A 20,707-nucleotide genomic window follows, 5' to 3' on the forward strand; every position below is an offset into this window, starting at 1 on the left:
CAGTTAAGCCTGAACTCATATTCTTCTTGGTACCAACTGGCCCGAGTTCAGTGGCTGCTGCTCCTTTGGAGAGCAAAAGCAATGCTTTGTGCTATAGTGCGTAGTGAGGAAAGTGGGAGTCTAGAGCCAGCCTGCTTAGGTTTGCAGTCCAATGCCATCACTTACTAGTTACATGAACTTGGGCTTATTTCTTAACTTTGTGCCTCAGTTTACTTGTTGATTAGATGAGGTTAGTAATTATGCTTATCTCATAGGTTTTCGTAAAGACCAAACAAATTAATAAGTGTACTGTGCTTCAAGTAGTGCCAGGTAAATAGTCAGTATTATATAAGCACTTGCTGTTATTATAATACTTATAAGTACTTATTACTTTTGTTTCTAAATGATTTACATATGCTAATTTACCCAATCCTCATAAAAACCCTATGAGGTAGGTTCTATTATGATCCAGATTTTAGTGATGAGGAAACTGAGACACAGAGAGGTTAAGTAAGTTGCCTAACCTTGTCATATAACTACTAAGTGGTGGAGCCTGCTCAGGGGTCTATGACCTCAACTGTCATGCTATAGAGTGATGTTCTTTTAAGTGGGGCACATGCTTTTGTTCACCACAGTACTTGTCATTTACACATTGTATACATATTCCTCTTCTTCTATCTCTCCACCTCTCACCCTGCACTCCTTCAGATTATCTTCCTGGCCAGCTTGCATTTGAATTTGAGACCCTAATCTAGCAGAATAGATACACAGCATACATAGCTGATTGACAGTCTACCATGTAGAACACCTCTCCTAACAAGATCTTTATGAAGAACCAAGCAGAAGACAAATTGTGTCTATCAAGGGTCTACTCTAGGGACTTCCTTGGTGGTCCAGTGGTAAAGAATCCACCTTCCAATGCTAGGGATGCGGGTTCGATTCCTGGTTGGGGAAGTAAGATCTCACATGCTGCGGGACAACTAAGTCCGCACACCACAACTAGAGAACCCATGTGCTCTGGAGCCCGTGTGCCACAACTAGAGAGAAACCCTTGAGCCACAACTAGAGAGAAGCCTGCGCTTCACAATGAAAGATCCTGTGTGCCTCAATGAAGATCATGCGTGCCACAACTAAGACCCAATGTAGCCAAATAAATAAATAAATAAACGGGTCTACTCTAGCATGTGTAGTCTGTGATACTGAAGTGTGGTCCCCAGATAAGCAGCATCAGATCACCTGAAACTTGTTAGAAATGCAAATTTGGGGGTTCCATGGCATATCTACTGAATCAGAATCTCAGGTGTAGAAAGCCCGGCAATCTGTGATTTACTAAGCATTTCTAGTGATTCTGATGCAGGCTAAAATTCGAGAATCACAGCCTTAGAAAGTAATGTCCTTTTATGCAAAATACAGAAGCTAAGACATCAGTGGCGAGGGATAGCCATGCCAGCTCCTACAGAGTTGGCCAAGAGAAGGGCGTAGAAGCATTTCAAAAACACTTCAGTGGAAGGACTAGTTGGGGACAACATAGTTTTCTAGTGAAGCCATCAGGATGAAATAGTACCAAATTGCGTGCTTAGGCAATTAATTAATTACATTTTTATTTGTTGTCATATAAACGATGTGCTTCCTACAGGATGAACAGTTAACATTTGGAGACCCTCTGCTAAAAACTATGATTTTAATTTTAAAGTAGCATTTATTTTCTGGGAACAGTTAGATAAAAGGTCCAATTGTGCAGAGGCCAGTATAAAGGAGGACACATATCCACATAACTTTCTGTGGCAGTGTGCCTGCATTGAGGTCATCCAAAAGTTCCTTTACAAAATTAGAGTCTATCAAGACTCTGGTTGTAACTGACAGAAACCCAACTCAAACTAGCTTAAGCAAAACAGGGAAAACATTATAAAAGTCATTCTGATCACATTTAGGTTCAGAATATGAATATGTTTTGGTATAAAATATACAATAAACCAGAGATAATTTTATGTGGGTCAATAATATTGGGTTGGCCAAAAAGTTCATTCGGGTTTTTCCATAACATCTTATGGAAAAACCCAAACAAACAGGAAGTGTGCCACTTCCTTCTCTTGGATTAGTTCCACCTAATGAATAAGTGAATCCCCTCCTCCTTTTTTAGTGTGTGGCCTAAAAAATCTTTAATTTATTTGAAACTTATGAGTAGGTCATGAGGTATTTAGCTAAGCTGGTCCAAGTTTTCTTCAGCAATTCCATGTTAAGGAGTTTGGACTTTACCCTGAGGGCACCGGGAAACACTGAATGATCTTAGGAAGAAGAATGACATAATCAGATGTGAGTTCTAGAAAACTCATTGCTGTGTGGAGACTAGAATTATTATAGTGTTCAAGGCAATAGTTGATAGTGGCCTGGAAACAGTATTATACTATCTTTAACAGATTCTGCTCCTCTTGTACAATCAAATATAAGATTGATAAATCAACACTTACAATTTGTTAAAGGATAAACTTGCATGAAACTTGTTTGAAATATCAGATGATCTAGTAATCTACAGAAGATTGTCCATTTTTAAAAAGTACAATGGATGACGCTTTTGTTTCACAGAGTTAGATTCAAACCTGTGGATTTAAGCTTAATGGAAAGAATCAAAGCCCAATTAATACAAATTTTGAGTAGTTCTAGAGGAAAAATTTGTTCTGATTATTTAATATTTTAAGCAAGTAACCTATGTAAAGAAATGTTTGTGAGTCAAGGCAACAACCCTAGAACTTTAGAGTTGAGAGAAACAGGCCTCCAGGGCATAGACTTGTATTTCCAGGACCTCTTTCAACAAGAAGCTGTGCTGTGAACCATGACCCTAAATATATTCTCATTTATGGTTACAAAACCAGATCTGTGACCTCTTGCAGGTATTTATTACACCCAGGTTTTCTGGAGGCAATAAGTTTATAATGAGATTTAAATTTGATCAGTTCACGGGTCATAGAAAGGGAGCACTGTACCTTGTTCTCTTTTAGGAGTCAGCACATCCAGGTAGAGCTTATGGTTTGTTTTTCCTTTGGATCCCTAACATTTTTGTCAAATCAGAACTGAGAGATTAAGACACACTTACTCAAGAATGAAGTAGACAAGCCTGGACCCAGTTTATCAACAGATCCTTTGCAAGAGGAAAAAGGAAATGACTCTCATCTAAAGACAGAGGGCGGAAATCAAATAATTAAACAATGGGAAGACCGCAGTATACTCTACAAATATTGGAGAATTTTATAAAGATGGTACATGTAGGGAACTTTTAAAAGTGTTTAGGAAGGGGACTGCTTTTCTAGTGACATCAAAGCCAGCTGCAGCGATGGGAAAAGCGGCCTCACTACATTCTTTTTATGTCAGACCCCTCTCGGGTTGAGGTCTTGGCCCCAGTTAAATCAGTTCTGAGCTTTTCAAAGGTTTCTAAATCAAGTCCTTCAGAAACTTGCAGTAAAATTTTGTTCTTGTTCTTGCCTCTCAGTGGTGGTAGCTTTAGGCATTTCCAGACCTTTCTGTTCAGCTGAATCCTCTAGAGGAGACTTGTACTATTCTTCCTTTTGTTTCTATTTGTAAAAAGTCCTTGCTTCCTCCAGGACATCTGTGTCTCCTCCCTACTCGAGGAGGAAACTCTTGCCCTCCACCCACACTCAGGGCTGTAAGGGATAGGTTCACAGCAGGACAACTGGTTTAGTCATGCAACTCAAAATTGCTAGGTACCCAAACTAAACTTAGACCAGGGAAATACAAAATGTGCTCTTTTGTTTGGCATTATTTAAACTTCTATTATCATAGAATTTAGAATTTAGATTCTTGTGGTATGGCATAAGCCACAAAGAAGTGGAGAACTAAAAATCAAAACCAACTTGGCCTGTTTAATCTGACCATGTGACACTCCATCAGTCCAGCGAGGAGTGGCCAGCAGGGTTCTGTAGAGCTGAGCTCACATATGTTCTCACCTAGTGGCACACATGCAAATGCTGCTCACACTGGTGCTAAACTGGATATTTATTTATATCAAAACCAAGAGCCTTCAAATAGATCACCCACATGGCAAGCCTGTGACTTCCTATCCTGGAGTATGAGTTGGCTTCTTTTCAAACATTTATGAGCAACATAAAATTTCAGTTTGCTTTCCCAAATGAATTGTAATAACTCTTGATGGGAAGGATTCCTCCAAAGATAAAAAAAATCCCAAGTCCCTATTAATTAAAAGGAAATGTACTAAGACATATATCACTTTGGCTAGAAAGAAATAGCATTCCAATTCTGAAATATAACAGAGCCTGCCAACTCTCAATGGGAAGGGAGATTAATTTGACCCAGAAAGGCTTAATCAGAGAAGTATCTACCAGTTCTGAGCTGTTGTCAGACTTATAAAGAAACTGATGTGGAAAAGCAAGAGTTAAGGTGGGAATACTCCTGGACAGGTTTTCTGAGGCCAGCTCTATCATGCTGAAGTCAGTGAGACTCATCGTAACAAAAGAATTCAAGATTACTGAGGACTGACACAGCCATAAGACTTAACAAATGGCCACAGTAAGTAGGCGGTAGGAAATGAACACAATATTTTGGTCAATTCTTATCAACATTCTGTTGGATGACATATGCTATGTTTTGTTGACAAAGGTCAGTCTAGATTAAGGACCAAGGCAAATAGGTGCTAACTCAAACCCTCTCCAGAAGGTGAAAGCAACTCAAGTATTCACTGATGGGTGAATGGATACACAAAATGAGGTATGTGCATAAAATGGAATATTATTCAGCCTTAAAAAGGAAGGAAATTCTGACATATGCTACAACACATGCTCTCCCCTTTCACCATGTGAGGGCACAGTGAGAAGACAGCTATCTATAAACCAGGAAATGGGCTCTCACCAGACATGGAGTCTGCTGGCACCTTGATCTTGGACTTCCCAGCCTCCAGAACTGTGAGAAATAAATGTTTTTTTATTTCAGCCACCCCACCCAGTCTATGGTGTTTAGCCTGAATGGACTAAGACATGGGAGTTGTCGTTTGTTGTGTATAGAGTTTCAATTTTGTAAGATGAAAAGAGTTCTGGAGATTGATTGCACAATAATGTGAATATACATAACACTACTTAACTGTATACTTTAAAATGGTTAAAATGGTAAATTTTATGTTTTGTGTATTTTACCTCAATTTAAAAAAAGTTTTAAACACGTGAAACTGCATATTTTATATTGGTGCAATTTATTGTATGTCAGTCATACCTCAATAAAACTGCCTTATGGAAAAAAAAAAGAAAAAAAGAAAAGCAACTACTCCAGGTGGGGTCAGCAGGGATGAGGCCATTGTCCTGCATGGTCAGAAAAGGCTGCAGTGCAGATCTACCTGGAATACCTGTACTAGATGGGTGTGACCGGACTCATGAAGTAAACTCTATAAAGTAGTCAACACTAGCATTCTGTTATATATAACATCTTTTTTTAAAATTATTTTTTATTGGAGTATAGTTGATTTACAGTGTTGTGTTACTCTCTGTATAACATCTTTCTGTTCTTGAATCCACTTCTAATGATTTTGTTGTTCACATCCTCATTTTCTCTTATCAATATTTTTTCAGTAACTCCCTAAATTGCTTCCTCACCTAAGTAGGCATGTCAGTGGATCTGGTGAATAGTGACCTTCGAAAGTGCAATTTCAGTAGAAAAGGTAGAATATAGATTATGTCATAATAATCATCACTAAAATTTATTGGGCTATATTCTTAGTTGTCTCTTTTTATTTAACCCTAACAAGAATCCTATAAAATTATATACATTTTACAGATTAAGAGTCTGGTGTTCAGAGTGACTGAGCAATTCATCCAAAATCCTTAGCTATTGTACCAGACAGGGTCCTAGCAGAAGGGAGAATTTCACTCAGATATTCAAATGAAAGATATTGTAATGAATGGACCACTTCCAAGGGTGTGTGGGCCAGGTTAAGGAAACCAAGAAGAAGTGTCATCACCCAAAGTCTAATAAAAATGAAAAGTCACTTCTATTTCTACATGTGAAGGGCCAAGGGAGGTAACAGACTGGGTGAAAATTGGATGGTTATAGGATTAAGACCATATAACAATGTTTGTGAAATGGAGGGAAGAAAGTGTTAGAGAGGTTGAAAAAGGGAAAACTAAGTGAGCAGGAGGAAACAGGAATGGCTGAGATCAAGAGCACAAGGGGAGTTAGCACTGGAGACAAGAAAGAACACATCTTCCTAGCAGCCAGGAGAGCAGATTGGGAGAGAAATGAAGGGAACATTGTCTTTTGAGTCTAAAGTAGATGGTGAGGGTATCAGCTTGGAAGAAAGAGCCTGGGGTGCTACAGGAACCACAGAAGAGCTGACACACAGCTGTTGTGGTGACTTGAGAGAACCTCAGTTGGGGATGGAAAAATAATTAGTACATTGTGCTGTGGGACACACAAATGCCCGCATAACCCAAATCTGCAACATATTCAGTCAGCATTGTCACAGAGCAAACATGACAGATCAACTCTTTTATTGATTTCATCCATTCCTTAAGAAAATGCAGTAAATAATGGACTTGAAATAGTAAAATAGACATCTAAGAGATATTTGCTTCTAGAATTATGATCAGCCAACTACCTGGTGGCAGGTTGATACATCTATATTATGCATACACACACACACACATACACACACAAACAACATGCACAAATATATTCATAACAAAATAAGGAGGAAACACTTATGACAATTTTAATCCTCATTTCTGTTAATGGTCCCATGGTTGTCACTGGAATTTATTACTACCTTCTTCCACTACCCATTCTGTATTCCCTGTGCCTTCAGTAAGCACTTCAGCTGTTTCTTTACCTGGTGAGGTGACCCAAACTTTCATTCCTGAAGGGTCTGGGCCATTAGTATTCCTGCTTGGATTGGGATGTAGTTATCTAATGACTTTAATCACAGGGCGTGGTAATACTAAGAGATGTCCTATGGAATTTTCTACATTCTAGTTATACTGTTCCTTACCTCCCTTGTGGAATAGTAGTTCAATTTCCCCTTTGTATTCAGGATCAATCATCCCAGCCAACACCATATCTCCCTTTGTTGACTCAGTGTCAGGAAGAACCCAAAGTATCCAGTGGTAGTCAACTTCCACTTCAATGGAATCATTGTTGTGTCTCCTGATGCAAGCATTCCTTCCTCTGGAACTAAGACCTTTAGGCCAGCAGAGCACAAAATTGCAGGAACAGGAAGCACAAATTCGGTTATTGAGTCACTAGGAGTAATAACAAGGGTTGCATTCCCATTTATCCCCTCAATTCATGGACCTATGAGCTCTGGCTGAAAAAGAGCACCAAATATTGGACACTGATTCACAGCCTATTCAGCCTACTGGAGAACTTTGCCCCAGCCTTGCCACATCTTGCCACCTAGCTGGCACTATAACTGAGTCTTCAGAAGGCCATTTCATTGTTCTATCAAGCCATTGTGCTTCTGAACCCCGCTCAAAACTAGCAGCTTTTCAAGTCATGTGGTAAGTGGACCAAAGCAACACACCCAAGTGAGGAATATGTTGCCCCCAAAAGAGGCCCACTAAGCCTCATCCCTCTTTCTGGGTTGTAGATGGGACTGGTTGTAACAACTTATCCTTTACTTTAGAAAGTATATCTCAACGTGTCCCACACCACCAAATGCCTAGAAGTTTCACTGAAGTAGAACACCCCTAAATTTTAGTCAGATTTATTTCCCACACTCTGACACGCAAATCTCTTACCAATAAATCTAGAGTAGTTGCTACTCCTTGCTCTTTAGGTCCAATAGTAAAAGGTCATCTGTATATTGGACCAGTGTAATATCTTGTGGAAGGGAAAGGTAATCAAGATCCCTGTGAATTAAACTATGACATAGGGCTGGAGAGTTGATATACCCCAAGGTAGCACTGTGAAGGTGTATTGCTGGTCTTGCCAGCTGAAAGTAAACTGCTTCTGGTGGGCCTTATGGACAGGTATGGAGAAAAAGGCATTTGCTAGATCTAAGCTGCATATCAGGTAGCAGGGGATGTGTTAATTTGTTCAAGCAATGAAACCATTTATTGTTATAAATAAACTTGCCTCTTAGAACTGCTTTTGCCGTGCCCCATAAGTTTTGGTATATTGTGTTTAAATTTTCATTTTTCTCATGATATTTTTGATTTCCCTTTTAATTTCTTTAACTCATTGGTTGTGCTGCAGCATGTTGTTTAATTCCATGTATTTGTGAATATTCCAGTTTTCCTCTTGTTATTGATTTCTAGTTTCATACCACTGTGGTCAGAAAAGATGCTTCACATGATTTCAATCTTCTTAAATTTGTTGACTTGCATTGTGACCCAACATCTGATCTATCCTGAAGAATATTCAGTGCACTGGAGAATATGTATTCTAGTGCTGTTGGATGGGATGTTCTAAATATATGTCTGTTAGGTCCCTTTGATTTAAAATGTAATAGTTTAAGTCCAATGTTTCTTAATTGACTCTGTCTGGATGATTTATTCATTGTTGAAAGTAGGGTATTGGTCCCCTACAATTATTGTACAGTTGCCTGTTTTCCCCTGCAAATCTGTTAGTAATTGCTGAATATATTTAGGTGTTCCAATATTGGGTACATAAATATTTACAATTGTTATATTCTCTTGACGTATTGATCCCTTTATCATCACATAATGACTTTGTCTCTTGTTATAGCTTTTGAGTTAAAGTCTATTTTGCCTGATATAAGTGTAGCTACCCTTGCTCACCTTTGGTTTCTATTTGCATGAAATCTTTTCCTCTTCCTTCACATTCAGTATATGTATTCTTAAAGGTGAAGTGAATTTCTAGAAGGTAACCTATAGTTGGGTCTTCTTTTAATCTATTCAGCTACTCTAAGTCTTTTGATTAGAGAATTTAACTCATTTATATTAAAGTAATTATTGGTGCATAAGCACTTACTGTTGCCATTTAATTATTTTCTGGGTGTTTTGGAGATCATTTCTTCCTCTCTTGATGTCGTTCTTTGTGATTCAATAACATTCTGTAGTGGTATATTGTGACTCCTTACTAATTATCTTTTGTATATCTAATATAGGCTTTTGCTTTGTAGTTACCATGAGTCTTACATAAAACATCTTATTGAAGATGGCGGTGTGGGAAGACACTGAGTTAGCATCTCCCCACAAGTAGGGTGACTGCCAGTCACTGGTGGGGGACTCTGACGCCCAAGGAAATGGAAGGAACCCGTAGTAAACTGGTAGGACATGGGGGGACTGAGGAGCGAGGAGAAGCGGAGGCCAGACAGGATCAGTGCCCCTGAGGCCAGGAAGATCAGGAGAGGCAGGCGGGAGTGACCATGCAGGAAGAGCAGGAGAGGAGCGGAGGGCAATCACCTGGCCCACTCAGGCACAGGGAGCCTGCTGAGTTCCCAGGCCAGTCCCCTGTCCTCAAAGGCCCACCTCTCACCCCTGGCTGCATTGGCCTGGGGGCATAGGAGGGAGGCCAGGGAGATCAGGAGAGGCAGGTGGGAGGGGACCTGTGGGAAGAGCAGGAGAGGAGCGAAGGGTGATTGCCCCACCCATTCAGGCCCAGGGAGCCTGCTGAGCTCCCAGGTCAATCCCATACCCTCCAAAACTCCCTCCAGGCTGCGTGGGTCCTTGGGGGAATAAGCGAGAGGCCAGGGAGATCAGCCGAGGCAGGTGGGAGGGACCCTCTCAGACCGGAGGAGCAGGAGAGAAGAGGAGGGCATTTGCCCTGCCCACTTGAGCCCAGGAAGCCTGCTGGGCTCCCAGGTGAGGTTCCCTGATCTCTGAGACCAGGGCTGGGGGGCATGCCTGGGCCCCTTCTGTTCCTAAGACCCACCCCCCACAGCCACCATGACTTTTGCCAGCTCTGTGAATCCTAAGCATAGGCCCCACCCACCACCCAAACCTCACCCTTGCTTAGGCTCCGCCCTCCAGAGCTAAGGCCTTTCTACCCCCCTTTTTTTTCTTTCTTTCTTTTTTTTTTTGTTCTCTTTTCCTTCCTCCTCTTTTTTTACAGTTGTGGTACTGATGTACCTTCCAGTTGTTGATTCATCTATATTTTTATTTTTATATTCTTTCTAACATATCTGTTAGTTTCCTAGTCTAATTTTATTTTTTACATTGTTATTGTTCTCTTTTTAAATTTATTTTTATTTTTATTTTTTGCCACCCCATGCAGCTTGTGGGATCTTAGTTCATGAGCTGGGAGTTGGGCTGAAGCTCCTGTGGTGGGAGCTCTGAGTCAGAACCACTGGATTAACAGAGAACCTCAGACTTCAGGGAATATTCACTAGAGTGAGGTCTCACAGAAGTCCTCATCTCAGCACCAAGACCCGGCTCTACCCAACAGCCTACAAACTCAAGTATTGGAAGCCTCAGACCAAACAACAGGTAAGACAGGAACACAATCCTACTCAGAAAAAAATAAAATGAGACAACAAAAAAGTATGTCATGTATGAAGGAAAAAACTTACAAGACCAAATAACTGAAGAGGAAATAGGCAATCTACCTGAAAAAGAAATCAGAGTAATGATAGTAAAGATGATCCAGAATCTTGGAAATAGAATGGAGGCATGGATTGAGAAAATCAAGAAATGTTTAACAAAGATCTAGAAGAAATAAAGAACAAACAAACAGATATGAACAACACAATAACTGAAATGAAAAATACACTAGAAGGAATCAGTAAGAGAATAACTGAGGCAGAAGATGGAATAAGTGAACTGGAAGACAAAATGGCAGAAATAACTGCGAAGGAGCAGAATAAAGAAAAAAGAATGAAAAGAATTGAAGACAATTTCAGAGACCTCTGGGACAACACTAAATGCACCAACATTCAAATTATAGGAGTCGCAGAAGAAGAAGAAGAAAAGAAAGGGTATGAGAAAATACTTGAAGAGATTGTACTTGAAAACTTCCCCAACATGGGAAAGGAAATAGTCAGCCAAGTCCAGGAAGCACAGAGAGTCCCATACAGGACAAACCCTAGGAAAAACACACCAAGACACGTATTAATCAAACTAACAAAAATTAAATTCAAAGAAAAAATATTAAGAAAAGTAAGAGGGCTTCCCTGGTGGCGCAGTGGTTGAGAATCTGCCTGATAATGCAAGAGACACAGGTTCGAGCCCTGGTCTGGGAGCATCCCACATGCTGAGGAGCAACTAGGCCTATGAGCCACAAGTACTGAGCCTGCGCGTCTGGAGCCTGTGCTCCACAAAAAGATAGGCCGCAATAGTAAGAGGCCCGCGCACTGCAATGAAGAGTGGCCCCTGCTTGCCACAATTAGAGAAAGCCCTCGCACAGAAACGAAGACTCAACACAGCAAAAATAAATTAATTAATTAATGAACTCCTACCCTCAACATCTTAAAAAAAAATAAAAGAAAAGTAAGGAAAAAATAAAAAGTAACATAAAATGGAATCCCCATGAGGTTATCAGCTGATTTTTCAGCACAAACACTGCAGGCCAGAGGTAGTGGCAGGATATATTTAAAGTGATGAAAGAGAAAAACCTACAATCAAGATGACTCTACCCAGCAAGGATCTCATTCGGATTTGATGGAGAAATCAAAAGCTTTTCAGGCAAGCAAAAGCTAAGAGAATTCAGCACCACCAAACCATCTTTAAAACAAATAGTAAAGAAACTTCTCTAGGGTGGAAACAAAAGAGAGGAAAAAGACCCACAAAAACAAACCCAAAACAATTAAGAAAATGGTAATAGGAATATACGTATCGATAATAATCTTGAATGTAAATGGATTAAATGCCACAACCAAAAGGCACAGACTGGCTGAATGGATACAAAAACAAGACCCATATATATGCTCTCTACAAGAGACCCACTTGAGACCGAGGGACACATACAGACTGAAAGTGAAGGGATGGAAAAAGATAGTCCATGCAAATGGAAATCAAAAGAAAGCCGGCGTAGCAATATTCGTATCAGATAAAATAGACTTTAAAATAAAGACTGTTACAATTGATAAGGAGGGACACTAAGTAATGGTCAAAGGATCAATCAAAGAAGATATAACACTTATAAATGTTTATGCACCCAACATAGGAGCATCTCAACACATAAGGCAACTGCAAACAACCATGAAAGGAGAAATCAACATGAACAAAATAATAGTTGGGGACTTAACATCCCACTTACACCAATAGGCAGATCATCCAAACAGAAAATAAATAAGGAAACACAAGCTTTAAATGACAAAACAGACCAAATAGATTTAATTGATATTTATAGAACATTCCACCCAAAAGTGGCACAATACACTTTCTTCTCAAGTGCACATGGAACATTCTCCAGGATAGATCACATCTTGGGTGACAAATCAAGCCTCAGAAAATTTAAGAAAATTGAAATCGTATCAAGCATCTTTTCTGACCACAACACTATGAGATTGGAAATCAATTACAGGAAAAAAAACTGTAAAAAACCCCACAAATACATGGAGGCTAAACAGTGCACTACTAAATAACCAAGAGATCACTGAAGAAATCAAAGAAGAAATAAAAAAATACATAGAAACAAATGATAATGAAAACACGATGACCCAAAACCTATGGGATGCAGCAAAAGCAGTTCTAAGAAGGAAGTTTATAGCAATTCAATCTCACCTCAAGAAACATGAAAAATCTCAAATGCAATCTAACCCTACACTTAAAAGAAATAGAGAAAGAAGAACAAAGAAAACCCAAAGTAAGTAGAAGGAAAGAAATCATAAAGATGAGAGCAGAAATAAATGCAATAGAAATGAAAGAAACAATAGCAAAGATCAATAAAACTAAAAGCTGGTTCTTTGAGAAGATAAACAAAATTGATAAATCCTTAGCCAGACTCATCAAGAAAAAAAGGGAGAGGACGCAAATCAATAAAATTAGAAATGAAAGAGGAGAAGTAACAACTGACACTGAGAAATACAAAGGATTATAAGAGACTACCACAAACAACTATATACCATTAAAATGGACAACCAAGAAGAAATGGACAAATTCTTGGAAAGGTACAATTTTCAAAGACTGAACCAGAAAGATTTAGAAAATATAAGCAGACCTATCACAAGTAGTGAAATTGAAACCATAATTAAAAATCTTCCAACAAACAAAAGTTCAGAACCAGATGGCTTCACAGATGAATTCTATCAAACATTTAGAGAAGAGCTAACACAGATCCTCCTCAAACTCTTCCAAAACATTGCAGCGGGAGAAACACTCCCAAATTCATTCTACGAAGCCACCATCACCCTGATAACAAAACAAGAAAAAGATATCACAAAAAAAAAGAGAAAATTATAGACCAATATCATATAGATGCAAAAATCCTGAACAAAATACTAGGAAACAGAATCCAACAGCACATTAAAAAGATCATACACCATCATCAAGTGGGATTTATCCCAGGGATGCAAGGATTCTTCAATATATGCAAATCAATCCATGTGATACACCACATTAACAAATTAAGGAATAAAACTACATGACCATGTCAATAGATGCAGAAAAAGCTTTTGACAAAATTCAACACCCATTTATGATAAAAACTCTCCAGAGAATGAGCATAGAGGGAACCTACCTCAACATAATAAAGGCCATATATGACAAACCTACAGCAAGCATCATTCGCAATGGTGAAAAACTGAAAGCATTTCCACTAAGATCAGGAACAAGACAAGGATATCCACTCTTGCCACTCTTATTCAACATAGTTTTGGAAGTCCTAGTCGTGGCAATCAGAGAAGAAAAAGAAATTTAAGGAATTCAAATTGGAAAAGAAGAATTAAAACTGTCACTTTTGCATATGACATGGTACTATACATAGAAAATCCTAAAGATGCCACCAGAAAACTATTAGAGCTAATCAATGAATTCGGTAAAGTTGCAGGATACAAAAGTAATGCACAGAAATCTCTTGCATTTCTATACACTAACAACGAAAGATTAGAAAGAGAAATTAAGGAAACATTCCCATTCACCATTGCAACAAAAAGAATAAAATACTAGGAATAAACCTATGAAGGAGGTAAAAGACCTGTACTCAAAAAACTATAAGACACTGAAGAAAGAAATCAAAGGCTCAAACAGATGGAGAGATATACCATGTTCTTAGATTGGATGAATCAATATTGTGAAAATGACTATACTACCCAAAGCAATCTACAGATTCAGTACAATCCCTATGAAATTACCAATGGCATTCTTCACAGAATTAGAACAAAAAATTTTACAATTCATATAGAAACACAAAAGACCCCAAATAACCAAAGCAATCTTGAGAAAGAAAATGGAGTTGGACCAATCAGGCCCCCAACTTCAAACTATATCACAAAGCTACAGTAATCAAGACAGTATGGTACTGGCACAATAACAGAAATATAGATCAATGGTACAGGATAGAATGCCCAGAGATAAACCCACACACATATGGTCACCTAATTTATGATAAAGGAAGAAAGAACATACAATAGAGAAAAGACATCCTCTTCAATAAGTAGTTCTGGGAAAACTGGACAGCTACATGTAAAAGAATGAAATTAGAACACTACCTAACACCTTACACAAAGATAAACTCAAAATGGACTAAAGGCTTAAATGTAAGACCAGACACTATAAAACTCTTAGAGGAAAACATAGGGAAAACACTCTTTGACATAAACCACAGCAAGATCTTTCTTGACCCACCTCCTAGAGTAATGGAAATTAAAACAAAAATAAACAAATGGGACTTAATTAAACTTAAAAGCTTTTGCACAGCAAAGGAAACCATAAACTAGACAAAAAGACAACCCTCAGAATGGGAGAACATATTTGCAAGTGAAACAACAGACAAAGCATTAATCTCCAAAATATACGAACAGCTCATGGAGCTCAATATCAAAAAAACCCAAACAATGCAGTTAAAAAATGGTCAGAAGATCTAAATAGACATTTCACCAAGGAAGACATACAGATGGCCAAGAGGCACATGAAAAGATGCTCAACATCACTAATTATTAGAGAAATGCAAATCAAATCAATGAGGTATCACCTCATGCCAGTCAGAATGGCCATTATCAAAAAATCTTGAAACAATAAATGCTGGAAAGGGCGTGGTGGAAAGGGAACCCTCCTGCACTGTTGGTGGGAATGTAAACTGATACAACCACTGTGGAAAACAGTATGGAATTCCCTTAGAAAACTAAAAATAGAACTACCATATGACTGAGCAATCCCACTACTGGGTATATACCCTGAGAAAACCATAATTCAAAAAAGACATGTACCACAATGTTCATTACAGCACTATTTACAATAGCCAGGACACAGAACCAACTAAAATGTCCATCAACATGACTGGATAAAGAAGATTTGTCACATATATACGATGGAATATTACTCAGCCATAAAAAGAAATGAAATTGAGTTATTTGTAGTGAGGTGGATGGACCTAGAGTCTGTCATACAGAGTGAAGTAAGTCAGATAGAGAAAAACAAATACCATGTGCTAATGCATATATATGGAATCTAAAAAAAAAAAAATGGTACTGATGAACCTACTGGCAGAGCAGGAATAAAGATGTAGACACAGAGAATGGACTTGAGGACACAGGGCAGGGAGGGGGAAGCTGGGGTGAAGTAAGAGTAGCATCGACATATATACACTACCAAATGTAAAATAGTTAGCTAATGAGAAGCAGCAGCATAAAACAGGGAGATCAGCTCGGTTCTTTGTGATGACCTAGAGGGGTGGGAAAGGCAGGATGGGAGGGAGGCTCAAGAGGGAGGGGATATGGCGACATATGTATGAATATGGTTGATTCACTTTGTTGTACAACAGAAACTAACATAGTATTGTGAAGCAATTATACTCCAATAAAGATCTATTTTAAAAAATCTTACAGCATAGCAGTCTATTTTGAGCTAATAACAACTTAACTTTGATCACATACAAAGACTCAGCATTTTTACTCTCCTCCACATATTTCACGTTTTTAATGTCACACTTTACATCTTTTTCTAATGTATATTTATTTACAAATTATTATATTTAGCTATAGTCATTTTTAATACTTAAGGTCATTTACTTTTATACTAGAGTTATAAGTAATAAACACAAAGAAAAAAAGAGATAATGAAGAGTATAAATCAATGAAATAGGAAACAGGATACAATAGAGCACATCAAGAAAGTCAAAAATTAAATCTTTGAAAAGGCTAATAAAATTCTTAAACCTCTGTTAATATTGATAAGGAAGAAAAATGAAATGCATAATTAAACAATATTACATATGGTAGTGACTAAAAAAAAGATACTATGAACTTTATGCCAATAAATTTGAAAATGTAGACAAAATGGACACATTTCTAGAACTGAAAATTGACTCTGGAAGAAATAGAAAGCCTTAATGGCCCTATCCTTATAGAATAAATTGAAGCAATATTTAAAACTCTTTCAATAATAAAGACTAGCTGTACAAGTGAATTCTACCAAATTTTCAAGGGATAGATCATTCCAATCTTATAGAAGCCTTTCTACAAAGAAGACAACAAGGGAACATTCCTCCAATAAATCCTAAGAGGCAAGAATAATCTTAACACCAAAACCAGACAAGGACAGTAAAAGAAGTAAAATAATAGGAGAAAACCACTCGTGAATTTAGCCACAAAAATATTAAATAAAGCTAAATTCATCTGCTTTTTAAAAAGAGAATACAGGCGGTTGACTGCAAAGGACATGAGAGAATTTTATGGTGACAGAAAAGATCTACATGTTTATGGTAATAATGGTTAACGATTCCATATATTTGTTCAAGTTCATTGACTATACACCCTAAAAGGTGACTTTTGTTTTATGTAAATTATGCCTCAGTAGCCTCTTTTTAAAAGAGATTTTATAGAATTCCACACTATTTCATCACAAAATTTTTGTAAATTACATGGATAAGACAATATTCTTCCTCTGATATAGACTCCTTACCAAAGGTTTACATAAAGCATCATTCTTAATAAGAAAATTTTAAAGCATTATCTTTAAAATTCAAAAGAAGACAAAGATGTCCACCATTAAGACTTCTTTTCAACATAGTATTGGAAATTCTAACCAACATGGTAAGACAACAAAAGCAACTAGAGGCATAAGAATAGGAGGAAAAAAGAAACAAAACTGATATTTCCAGATATATGTTTGTCTATAGTGAAGGTCTTAAACAATAGAATTAGAAATAATAATAGAATTTGACAAGGTGACTGGCTAAATGAGCAAGAAAAAAGGTAAACTTGTATTTTTGTGCCAGCAAGAATCAAAACCAATTTAAAAAGGAAATCATTTGTAATACCAATAAAAAAATGAAGTATTTAAGAATAAATTTAATAAAAAATGTGCAAGACATCTGTAGAAAGTTAAAAGTTTTTATTAGAAGAAAGGAGACAAATAAATGGAGAGATTATCTTTCTCTATGAAAAGAGTTCAGTATCATAAATATGTCAAGTATCAATATCTCCAAGTTAATTGACTAATTCCATGCAGTTTCAATCACACCTCCAAGTGGTTTGGAATGCAGCAAACTTATTCTAAAAATGTATACTTAAGAACAAAGGAATGAGAAAGAAAAAGAATACATTGGGATCTTTGCCCTACCAGTTACCAAGACTTATTATAAAGTTATAGGAATAGACAAATGGATAAATTTCTAGATAAAAATAGAATAAGCTTACACATGCATGGAATTTTGATACATGATATAGGCAGCATCTCAAAGCACTGGGGGAAGGAAGGACCATTCAAAAAATGTACTGGGAAAGTAGATTATTCATATAAAAGAAAAAGTTATATTGGATCCTCAACCCACTCCATACCTAAAGTCAATTTTAGATGTATAACAAAATGAAATCTGAAAGGCTTTAAAAATGCAAATAAAATATGGTGAATGTCTTTCTGACCTTGGGGTAAGAAAGAAAGTCTTAAGCAAAACAAAATGCAATAACCATAAAAGAAAAGATTACATTAAGATTAAAATTTTCTTTTCATCAAAAGATAGTAAAAGAAGTAAAAGAAAGTGAAAACACAAACCACACACTGTGATAGTGGAGAATGATACAATTACTTTGAAAAATAATTTGACTCTTTTTATTAGCTGAACATCTATTTATCCTGTGGTTTAGCGATTGCATTCTTGCTTCTGTGCACTAGGAAACAAGTATAAGAACATTCATAGGGACACAATGTGTAAGAGCAAAAACCTGACAACCATTCAAGTGTCTTGTTGCACTTATCCTTTGCTGTGTAACAAACAGCCTCAAAGTTTAGTCACTTAAAATGACAACAACATGAGCCTGCAAATTTAGGAGGGCTTAGTCTCTCTCACCAAGAGTCAGCTAGGGCAACTGCAAGACTAGGAGCTGGAATCATTTGAAGGCACACTTACACATCTGGAGGTTGATGCTAGCTGTTTGCTGGGACCTCTTTAGTGCTGCTCCATTTCACCTATGAGAGACTTTTCCAGTGATAGTTTGGCTTCCTCATAACATTGTAGCTTGGTTCCAAGTAGTGGGGAGGAAGTGAAGGACAGAAAGAGAGAGAAAAATAGAGGGAGAAAGGGAGAGAGAGAAGGGGGGAGGGAGAGAGGGGTAGGAGGAGAGAGGAAGGAAAGGAAGAGAGAAAATTATATAATAAGCAACATTTCACCTAGCTGCAGAAATCATACAGTATCATGTTTGCCACATACATGAAATATATTCATCAAAGACAAGTTACTAAAGTCAGCCCCTATGCAAGAGAAGGAGAATTACCTTTTGAGAGGAGGAGTATCAAAAATTTGCAGATATGTTTTAAAAACCACTACTTGTCCTGTAACAGAAGCATAGATAAAATATTTTAACAATTAAATATTATATATAACAGTGAATATAAGTGAACTGTAGCTATCTGTCACAATATGGATGAATTTTTGAAATATAATTTGATTTTAAAAAAAGCAGTCCCAGAAGATTACGTTAAGTATGTTCAGAAAACCCAAAGTCAAATAAAAATAAATAATATATAGTTTAAGCATATTTATATTAATGACAAAACTGTTATTTTTTAAAAGAGAATAATATAAAATTCAGAGTAGTCCTTTATCTAAGTGGGGAGAAGGAGGAGGCAGAAGGATGAGATGGGAAGAGCAAATAGGAACTATATGTTATTGAAGAGTTCTGGATTTTATACTGGTTAGTGGGCTTTCATTATATTACTATACATTATTATGTATGTATATATTTGTTTATAGTTGGCACATTTTTGATAAAAACTCTATAGAATGTACCAAGCATTTTATTAAATATAATAGAGGGGAACTCTTAAAAAATGAATAAGGAAATGAAAGGCTGAGATGGGATAGGAACTAAAGAGGGATAGAAACTAAAGAGAAAGTATCTAGTCAATTTAAATGAGCTAAATTTCTGTCCTAAAATGTTAAAAGAATTTTGTAGACATGGTTGTTAAAAATCTTTAGGAAAATCATGTATGGGAGACATGAGAGTAAATTATTTATTTATAGTTAAATAAACATCCTGAATTTCTAGAAGCTAGGAAAGGTAGATTTAAAAAAATAATTGCAACCAACTTATTATTGATTTCTGTCACAAATTTCCAAAAGATATGTCGGCATTTAGAAAAGAATCATGTGCTCACCAGGAGCTTCATGGGTTATTGACAAATGTAATTTCCTGTTGTTATTGGCCAATTGAACTTGCAGCATGATTAGGGTAGGCATGAACATAGTGTAACATGACCTTAGTAAGGCTTTTGATATCTTGTCTGTTCTTGCAGACAAGATAGAGAGTTATGGGTTAAAAGCAGTAGAATGTTGGGGATATGTTGCTGATTGAACAATCCAAAGGATATTGGTCAGTATCAGTCTGAGTGGAGGTACAAGTGAGCTCTGTCTCAGGCCCACTTGTCTTTTTATGCAACCCTGAAATGCGGAAGGAGAGCTAATACACTGAGTGCCAGAACCAAGACTGAGAAAGACCTGGACAAGATAGAATGAATGTAGATTCAAAACAAAGCTCTCAATTAACATTGAAAATGTACTTGGAGAAACATGGTTTTGAGGAAGAGCTGAATTAGCAGCCATTGTCTGAAAAAAGATGGGGAGAGGCAGAGACAAGAGGTATTTACTCCAAGTTCAACATGAGGAAATGGTCTGCTAGGGCTGCCAAAAGAGCTGTAAGACTCACATTCTATTTTGCTAATGGTTAGAATGCATCTGGAGTTTGGGTCCAATTTTGGGCACCATATTTTAAGAGGGACATTGACCAACTAGAAAGAATACCATGGAGGGAAGGTTGACTGTGTATGAGTCACACCAGAAAGGGTTGAAGGGATTTTAGGATGTTAGGATTTTTTCCTTTCTAAAGGAAAAGCCTTGGGCAGTGATGGCTACCTTTAAATATTAACCTACTATCATGTTAAGGAAAGGGAGTAGACTTATTTAGGCTCCAGAAAAATCTAACTTGGTTTGGTAAAAGGAATCTTCAGGAAGGCAGATTTTCTTTCAAAGGTGGTGGTGGTGGGGAGGGGGGAAGAGAGAGCAAGAAAGAGAGAGAAATTTCTAACAAAGCCATCCAAAGGCTGAATAGCTTCCTCTCACAGAAGTGCGTTCCCATAACTGGAAGTGATCAAGCAGTTCTGGATGTTTTAGGGAGAATTCAACCACTGGAAGGAAGGTTGTAGTACATGACCATCAAGAT

This window comes from Hyperoodon ampullatus (assembly GCF_949752795.1).
Source record: "Hyperoodon ampullatus genome assembly, chromosome: 2".
NCBI classification, from domain to species: domain Eukaryota; kingdom Metazoa; phylum Chordata; class Mammalia; order Artiodactyla; family Ziphiidae; genus Hyperoodon; species Hyperoodon ampullatus.